A 9,519-nucleotide genomic window follows, 5' to 3' on the forward strand; every position below is an offset into this window, starting at 1 on the left:
CCGGCACCGGTGGTCGCGTGAACACTCTCACACGGGTAGAGGACGCTGTGGCCGTCTACGAGACACAGACACTCATCAGGGTCGTCGTATTGTAAGGGCAGTAGTGGCAGATCGTAGAGCTACCTCAGGGTTTGCGAACCCAGATGTGTCAATACGAACTGTTGCCAACCAGTTATTAATAGTGCGACTACTGGCACGAACACCTCTAGCCTGTCTTCCACTCACGACACGGCATCGATGTGCACGGCCCCACTGGTGCCGCCAGACGATCACTTGGACTCTTCGATGATCCATTATGGACCGTGGGACAACTGCTGGCTTGTTTTCTTGATGCAATAATTTACCAACAGCCGTATGTATTGTAAAAAATGGTTCAAATGGCTCTGAGCACTGTGGGACTTAACTTCTGAGGCCATCAGTCCCCTAGAACTTAGAACTACTTAAACCTAACTAACCTAAGGACATCACACACATCCATGCCCGAGGCACGATTCGAACCGCTCGGCCACTCCGGCGGCTATGTAATGTAGGAATTTATTTTATCAACTTCTTATGTGCTACCATTGATGCCATCTTCAGGCCCCACACGTCATAGTCGTAAAAACGCTCTACACCGAATGGCTCTGCCTGTGTCGCCTATCCACCGAGAGCTGTTGCGTAACGATTTGATTCACGGATCCATTTATGTGGCTCCTTCCGTGTGTAGCGTTTTTACGAGTACGACGTATGGCGCCTCAAGATGGCATCAATGTAATGCCGGAACTGGTAGCACATAAGATGTTCATAAAATAAGTTTCTACAATACATACGGCTGTTGGTAAATTATTGCATCAAGGATTACTTGGAGAATCGAATGGCGCGGCGAGGTCTCCAGCGATGAAATCACTCTGCCTGCGCGTACGATGTACTCCTGTCTGGAAGAGTGCTTTCACCAAAGACACACCGGCCCCATCCCTCGCCTTCTGATATGGGTTGCGGTGAGCTGCAGCTCTCGTTCATCATTTGTGTCCCTGGAGGGGACGCCAACCAGCGCTCGGTACGTGCAGAATGTTGTTAGACCCGTTCTTTTGTTGTTCTTGAAACTGGAAGACGATCTGCTGTTGCAACGGGACAGTTCCCGCCCATACACCGGCCGTCAAATCATACGTGCTTTGCAAGACGCGCAGCAACTTCCCTGGTCACCAAGGTCTCCGGACCTGTCCTCAGCCGAGAACGTGTGAGACACGACGGGACCATAAGTAACTCGTGCGACGCATCAACCAACAACTCTTGTAGACATACGTGAGCAAGTCGAACACGCGTGGCATAACGTATCCCAGGACAATGTTCGCCATCCGCACGATCGACCGGATGCCGGAGACACCGCCCGTGGAGGCTAAACCGCGTACTGACAACAGCTCTTTCTGCACGAGTCGACACCTGGTAGCTCAGAACGGCTTGTTCTACTGATCTCTAAATGTAACCATTTCATGTGCTCCGTATGCACCGCTGCCACAATAAATCTTGAGAGAACTGAAAACCTCTAAAAGGGTGTAATAATTTTTCTGGCAGCGTGTATGGTGATTTTTAATTAAATTAATCACACATTTGGGCAACTGGTAGTCATAATCTTTGTACAGACATCGGGACAGAGTTGCACTGTGGCTTCGCAACACATACAATGAAACGAGTTACATCACATTTAAAATCGTCTAATTTCTGCCTCTCACACGCCTTGAAAAGGAATACAAATTAATTATTCATATTCTAGCAGCCATTAATTTCTAATTTATTCGGTACCTCTACATCTACATGGATACTCTGCAAATCACATTTAAGTGCCTGGCAGAGGGTTCATCGAACCACCTTCACAATTCTGTGTTATTCCAATTTCGTCTAGCGCGCGCAGGAAGAATGAACACCTCTATCTTTCCGTACGAGCTCTCATTTCCCTTATTTTATCTTGGTGATCGTTCCTCCCTATGTAAGTCGTTGTCAACAAAATATTTTCGCATTCGGAGGAGAAAGTTGGTGACTGGAATTTCGTGAGAAGACTCCATCGCAAAGAAAAACGCCTTTCTTTTAATGATTTCCAACCCAAATCCTGTATCATTTCTGTGACACTCTCTCCCATACTTCGCGATAACACGAAACGTGCTGGCTTTCTTTGAACTTTTTCGATGTACTACGTCAGTCCTATCTGGTAAGGATCCCACACCGCGCAGCAATATTCTAAAAGAGGACGAACAAGCGTAGTGTAGGTCTGTTACATTTTCTAAGTGTCCTGCCAATAAAACGCAGCCTTTGGTCAGCCTTCCCCACAACATTTTCTGTGTGTTCCTTCCAATTTAAGTTCTTCATAATTGTAATACCTAGGTATTTAGTTGAAGTTACAGCTTCTAGATTAGACTGATTTATCGTGTAACCGAAGTTTGACGCATTCCTTTTAGCACTCACGTAGACGACCTCACACTTTTCGTTACTTAAGGTCAACTGCCACTTTTCGTACCATTCCGATATTTCTTCTAAATCGTTTTGCAGTTTGCTTTGATCTTCTGGTGGCTTTATTAGTCGATAAACGACAGCGTCATCTGCAAACAACCGACGACGGCTGCTAAAATTGTCTCCGAAATCGTTTATATAGATAAGGAACAGCAAAGGGCCTATAACACTACCTTGGGGAACGCCAGAAATCACTCCTGTTTTACTCGATGACTTTCCGTCAATTACTACGAACTGTGACACCTCTGACAGGAAATCACAGATCCAGTCACATAACTGAGACGATATTCCATAAACACGCAATTTCACTACAAGCCGCTTGTGTGGTAGTCAAAAGCCTTCCGGAAATCCAATAATACGGAATCGATCTGAAATCCCTTGTCAATAGCACTCCACACTTCATGCGAGAAAAGAGCTAGTTGTGTTTCACAGGAACGATGTTTTCTAAACCCATGTTGACTGTGTGTCAATAGACCGTTTCCTTCGAGGCAATTCATAACGTTGGAACACAGTATATGTTCTAAAATCCTGCTGCATATCGACGTTAACGATATGGGCCTATAATTTAGTGGATTACTCCTACTACCTTTCTTGAATATTGGTGTGGTCTGTGCAACTTTCCAGTCTTTGGGTACGGATCTTTCGTCGAGCGAACACTCTTTTCTTAAATTTAGAACAGTTTCCGATTTTTTTTGTCATGCAATGATACTGTAGCCTCTTCATTGTTGAGAGTCACGCTGGACTGGGTTAGACTCTCGTTTGTTTTAGCACTGTGCTGCACACGTGCACGCACACGCTCCATAACACACCTATGCAGGTAACGGGCAGGTAGCAGACTGTCTCAGCTCTGGTAAGCTGGCAGTGAATGGGCATTGTTAGCTGCCTGTCAAAGCCGCAATCCCGTTAACCGCCTCGTGAGAGCTGTCAGTGGCCGGCAGTACCACTGCAGACACACGGCAGCTGCCTCGGCCAGACTCAACACCACGCAACGCCTGGTCGCTGAAAGTGTTACCTGGCTGAATTCCCGGAAGTTATTTGAAAGTTTTATACGCCAGGAGAAACTCAGGTCTCACACCAATTATCAAAGCTTCAAAAAATTTTTAATATAACGTAATATCTTGTTAAAAATTTTCGTTCCCTATTTCACTCACTTGGCAACGGCCTTGCCGCAGTGGTTACACCGGTTCCCGTGAGATTACCGAAGTTAAGCGCTGTCGGTCGTGGCCAGCACTTGGATGGGTGACCACCCAGGCCGCCATGCGCTGTTGCCATTTTTTCGGGGTGCACTCAGCCTCGTGATGCCAATTGAGGAGCTACTCGACCGATTAGTAGCGGCTTCGGTCCAGAATACCGTCATAACGACCGGGAGTGCGGTGTGCTGACCACATGCCCGTCCTATCCGCATCCTCAACTGAGGATGACACGGCGGTCGGATGGTCCCGATGGGCCACTTGTGGCCTGTAGACGGAGTGGATCTGTGGATTTCACTCACTTAGGGGACGAATTTCCAAAAACAGTGAACCACGCATTTTTTTTTCTTACTTTTAAGAGACAATCCCAATACAAAATTTCATAAATTTAACTTTGAAAATATTTCCACAGTGAAATAATTCATTAAACTTTTGATGCGCTATTTTATTCCCTTAACGGACTGTGTTTCCAAAAAAAACAAAGAAACACGTATTTTTTATTATTTTTTATTTATAGCCGAGAAGTCGGATACTAATTTTCACAGATGTAGCTTTGAAAATGTTTTAATAATGCTCTCATAACGATTTATACTGAAAAAAAAGCTTTTACCCTCTGTTTCACACCATAGGGGTTGAATTTCTAAAAATGCTGAAAGACATTTGTTCATTTTTTGTTGGAGAAACCAAATAACAGTTTTTGTAGCTCTATATATAAAATTTCCTTAACAGCGTCTAATTTACAAAAAAAAAAAAAAACTTTCACTCCGTTGGGGGTGGAATTTCGAAAAATGCCTTCTCTAACGACGCCTACAGTATACAGTCAACATACTCTGCAACTTTAAAGTTTCTGTCCTTAGCGGTTAGGGCTGGGCGGTGGTGAGTCAGTCTGTCGGGACTCTCTGCCTTTTGAATACAGAGGTGATCCGACGGACAAGGCGAGCAGCAATTCGTGGCTGTGTGCTGATGACACGTCACGTGTTGCCGTTGAGTGACTGTAGGGGGATACAGTACGAGTTGGTCAGAATATCTGTTTGCCGTGATGAATGACACTTTGCACTAAATGTGGAAAAATGTTTCCACATGAACCATAGGCCTTTCAATCAAATTTTACCTTTGTTGCTTGTGTGGCGCGTCAACATATTCAATGTGTGCTCCGTACGGAAGCTGACATATACATTTTTTAACCTCCGTTATTCTGTACGACATTTTAGCACTGTAGAGTACTGAGTGGACCCACTGTCAAGGCCTGGTATCCAAACAGTGACGCAGGGAGGAAATGTATGTCCATCAGATGCCATATAATCTCAAAACAGGTTTATAGACCACACAAGGTCAAATGAGAGCAATAATACCATAGGGGCAACACATTTGAAAGACAGTGCCTAAACTACTTCAGAGGGCAGCAGAGCCCTACAAGGACCATGTACAAGCAAGAAATGAAGACTTATGGCTTCACTCGAGGAACTGAAAATACACACACGTGCAAAAAGAGAGAAGGAGAATATGTTGAACGAAGAAACAGAATTACACGGCCGATGGTTTCTACAGAATTTGTACGAAGTATTTGGTAAATTGGAGCGGTGTAAATGTGGCAGTTAAGTGTCCACATAGCTTGCAAATATTAGTACGTCACCGTATGATAGCTTACAGCTTCCTCAAGCTCGTGAGAGATTTGAATTTCCATGCTCGAAAATGTTTGGTTCTAAAGTTTTGACTCTAATTCCATAAAATTACGTACTTAATGAAATGATACAAGTCTGGACATTTTTGTGTACGCAAGGTAAAATACACATAGAATGAGCTAACATAAGTCATCGGATGCCTCGTAATATCGTGCCCGGCCTCGCCTTGCTCGGAGTAGTGCAGCAACACGACTTAGGATGGACTCAACAAGTCGTCTGAAGTCCCTTGCAGAAATATTGAGCTTTCATAGGAACACAACTGACTACACTGCAAATTTTACCCAAAAGGTTATTTAATTCTTTATTAGTGTGGCAATGGTATCCGTAGTTGCTTTGTAATTCTTCAGGGTATTTTTGTTCTGTCGTTGCAACTACAAAAACGTGTGATCTTTCTCACCACACACGTGCAGATAAAGAAACAAATAATGAAAGAAACTAACCAAACCACACTAACTAGTACAATTTGCACTACAACAAAAAAAATGACGTTCGATGACGTACCACAACAAATTCACGCATAAAATAGGTAACACATTGAAAAAACAAGGCTTAAAATTGCTTAAAAAACAATTCCATGCAAAAGCACATCCCAAAACTGAATTTACAGCCAGACAGATATTAACAATGTGGGATCTATCACCTGGGTTGCAGAGATTGTGAGAAGATATACACTGGAATGACTGTCAGGACATTGAGCACAAGGTATAAAGAACACTTCAGAGCATTCAAATACGGTACAAAGCATTCAACATTTGCGGATCATCTAAAACAAGAACACCATAGACGAACCAATATTGAGAACGATATGAATATCATAAAAATCAGTAAAGACAGACACCTCCTCGCTTTCCAAGAAAATTTCCACATACGAAAATGTTAACATAAAATAAACAGTTGCTGAAAGACCAGAAAAATATTGGAAACCAGACTCTATATAGAATAATTCTCGCTCCTCACCTCCTCTAACTCACACTCCATCACACTGCCGTGTACTTATGTCCACTCATCATGGTTCCCCCATACCCCTCAACAAAAAATCCCTCCATCGATATTCCTTCTCCAGTCCTACACAGTACCTAAATACACAGAAACATAATTAAATAGAATTACATACAATAATCTAAATAAAAAAACAATGTTGTAGGTCAAAGACAAAGTAGTGGAAATGTTATGTTGGCAACACTACAAAATACAAACAACAACAAATACTTGAAGTATAAAAACAAACAGAATACAGTGGTGTGCATAAAAGTGTGCTGTGAAAAACATAAGAATGCATAGTGCTGCATAACATCTAAAAATTAGATCATAATTATCAGTGTCCAACCCAGAAAAACAACGATGTGCAAGTAGACGGCATTTCTCGATGTAAGTGAGAAATCAACCGTAAATCAATTTATTCTTAACGAAGTGTTTTTCGATTTAAAAGCAAATCAAAATGTAAATAACTTAACTACAGACCACTGATGATGCTTTACGTCAATAAAGCGAAACATCTGGTGAAAAAAATCAAGCACTTTTGTAGTTGCAACGGCAGAACAAAAACACCTTCAAGAAAAGGTTATTTGTCTGCCATTTCTATGAAACAATAAAAGAGAAAGAAAGTGTAGCAAGAGTAATAAACTAAAAACATAACAATTCATCGATAGTTTATAATAAAATTACAAATTGGCTGTTCAGCTGCCTGTGTCTACATAATATGCCTCTCTCTGGTTGCACCCCTTCGAAAATGACAATGTAACAGGAAAATGTAGAATTTTCCAACCTCATGTTAGTAACGCCCACAAAGTGGTGTGACCATCGATTACAATGTGATTTTTAATAGAGTTTCAAGAAATTAGAATCAGTAGGACAATATTGTTGAACTTTTTGTGGTATTCAGATCGTTATTACTTTTTAAGAAAAGCAATGAAATGTGACTGGACTAAGTTTAATTGTATTCAGTCGTTTCATTTGATAGTTTGATACTATGTCTCGTGGAACGTATAATACTAATGTAGGAGAGAGTCGTAGGATTTTTCTACCTTGGTCCAGTCTTTATGTTTATTATGAACATAATAGCGATAAAAGTAGAGAAAACCGGTTATTTTGGGCGTTTTTCAGTTGGGTTAAACTAGAGGTGGGAAAAAGTTGTGTAAATGAAGACCAGTTATTTCAGTGATAACGACGTTCCCGAGCTGCATGTCTGAGGTCAGCAAGATCTGCACTGTGCATGCAGTCCCAGATGTCTGCAGGTGTTGCCCGTCCATCGTTGACACCGGCAGGTCAGCAGCCAACAGCTGCTCACAGGAAGGCAGGAACCATGCGCAAGTACGGCCTGGTGTCCCAACAGGAGATGGCCAACACTCCGGTAGCTGCTTAGAGGCACAGCCAGGGGGCAGCGCGAATATGCTTCTTGTGGCCAGCAGCTAGCAGGTCATCCTCGATTGACCCCCACCGGAAGCCAGTCAGAGACACTCCGGTCTTAACATCATTGGCAACACAGTAAGCATCGGCGGCGTTCCACAGCAGTGCAACACGTAGGCTGACTGATGTATCTCAGTTGAATTCACGAGACAAATATAAAGCGTCGCGTTGCGGAACAGCCTCGAGATGGGTTGGCTTTAACTCGCATAACTGTCACACTTACTAGTGATTGACTGCTTGCAGCTAAACACTGTACAATAGAAACGAATGGCCTCTGTGCTGCAGGAATACCAGTATTTTTGCTGGTCAGCCCATACTGATGCCATCATGGAGCTGTGGCCATGAGAGAATTTGGCACAGTTTCCTAAGCTCATCAGTGCTTTACGCCATACTGCGGTGTCCCAGCTGTGATTTTCAGCTCTCCTGGTTGGCGTTTTCTGCCGTGTCAGCGAGTCGAAAGTCGTTCTTGCGTGTGATTTAGACAGTGTTACGGCACCTTGCCATGACGTACAGCGACACTGCAGTTGTGGACGCACCCTGTACAGTGCCGGAGTTGTGTGTCTCGGTCTTTGCTGCAGTAGCTTTCGTTCCAGGTTACATTCTGACGGCGATTCTAGCCTGACTCGGCTCTGTGCTTACCGGGGAAGAAAATTTAAAATTTTATGTTAATCCGTAATTCTTTTCCACAGTGCAACAGTCCACAGCGTTCTAAAGAAGAGAAAACTGTGTGCAACATTTATCCCACACACCTTGACTCCTGAACAAAAAGCAATGTATGGATGCCTGCTGTCACTTGACTGAAATACAAAATGCAGACAATTTTTTCTAAAAAAAAAAAAATCGGCCGGCCGTAGTGGCCGAGCGGTTCTAGGCGCTTCAGTCTGGAACCGTGCGACTGCTACGGTCGCAGGTTCGAATCCTGCCTCGGGCATGGATGTGTGTGATGTCCTTAGGTTAGTTAGGTTTAAGTAGTTCTAAGTTCTAGGGGACTGATGACCACAGATGTTAAGTCCCATAGTGCTCAGAGCCATTTTCTTTTGCACAAAATCGTCATGGATTTCGTCAATATGAACTTTTATCAAGTCGATAGTGTTCATAAATCCACACGAAGGGCTAGCACTTTAATGACATAACCAATATTCGATCCTGACTTATGGGAGTTGAGTAACATCCCAAAGGAGTTCCGCAAAGTTGTCTGAACGTTGTTTGCACTGCACTGACAGGGCACGTGTTCACGTCCATCTGCTGTTTGCAGTGTTTCATATCTGAATAAAGAAACTTGCGTTTTGGAAAAATGGTTTTATGCTGATTGCGCTACGGTTCTTGTTTTCCTGTACCACTCTCATAATGTTATATATTAGTCGTGTCGGCTGCGACCTCTTTAATTTTCGCGCTATGAAACAGGGACCTACTTCGTATGCCGGTAGGCGTTGTCTGGAAACCTTGAACAGCGGCAGTAGCGCCTCATAAGGATGCGGGTGCGGTGTCTGTGAGGGCGCGAACCCTCTCCATCAGGCGCAGGAGGGCAGAGAGGGCCAGGGGGCGGAGGGCAGGTGTTGGGTTCCTCTTCTGCAACAGCTTTGGCCTTCCACGTCTCACTTCAGCTGCACGACCCGTGGGTAGCGTAGTCACAGCTCTAGACAGCAGGGAAGCGTGGCTGAAATTCCGTAGGCAAGCCAAATAAACTCCAGGCCAACGTGGATGCGTTATTCTTGCTTGTTCGTAGCTCCGCATCTTTAATAAAACAGATACCGCTGCCT

General features: G+C 43.6%; 1 pseudogene; it reads left to right on the plus strand.

Annotated features, from left to right (window-relative positions):
• The first annotated feature begins 3,634 nt into the window (after positions 1-3,634).
• LOC126210950 (5S ribosomal RNA) lies at positions 3,635-3,752 on the plus strand (annotated as a pseudogene).
• The last annotated feature ends 5,767 nt before the right edge of the window (positions 3,753-9,519 follow it).

The sequence above is a fragment of the Schistocerca nitens genome, chromosome 10 (genome assembly GCF_023898315.1).
Source record: "Schistocerca nitens isolate TAMUIC-IGC-003100 chromosome 10, iqSchNite1.1, whole genome shotgun sequence".
NCBI classification, from domain to species: domain Eukaryota; kingdom Metazoa; phylum Arthropoda; class Insecta; order Orthoptera; family Acrididae; genus Schistocerca; species Schistocerca nitens.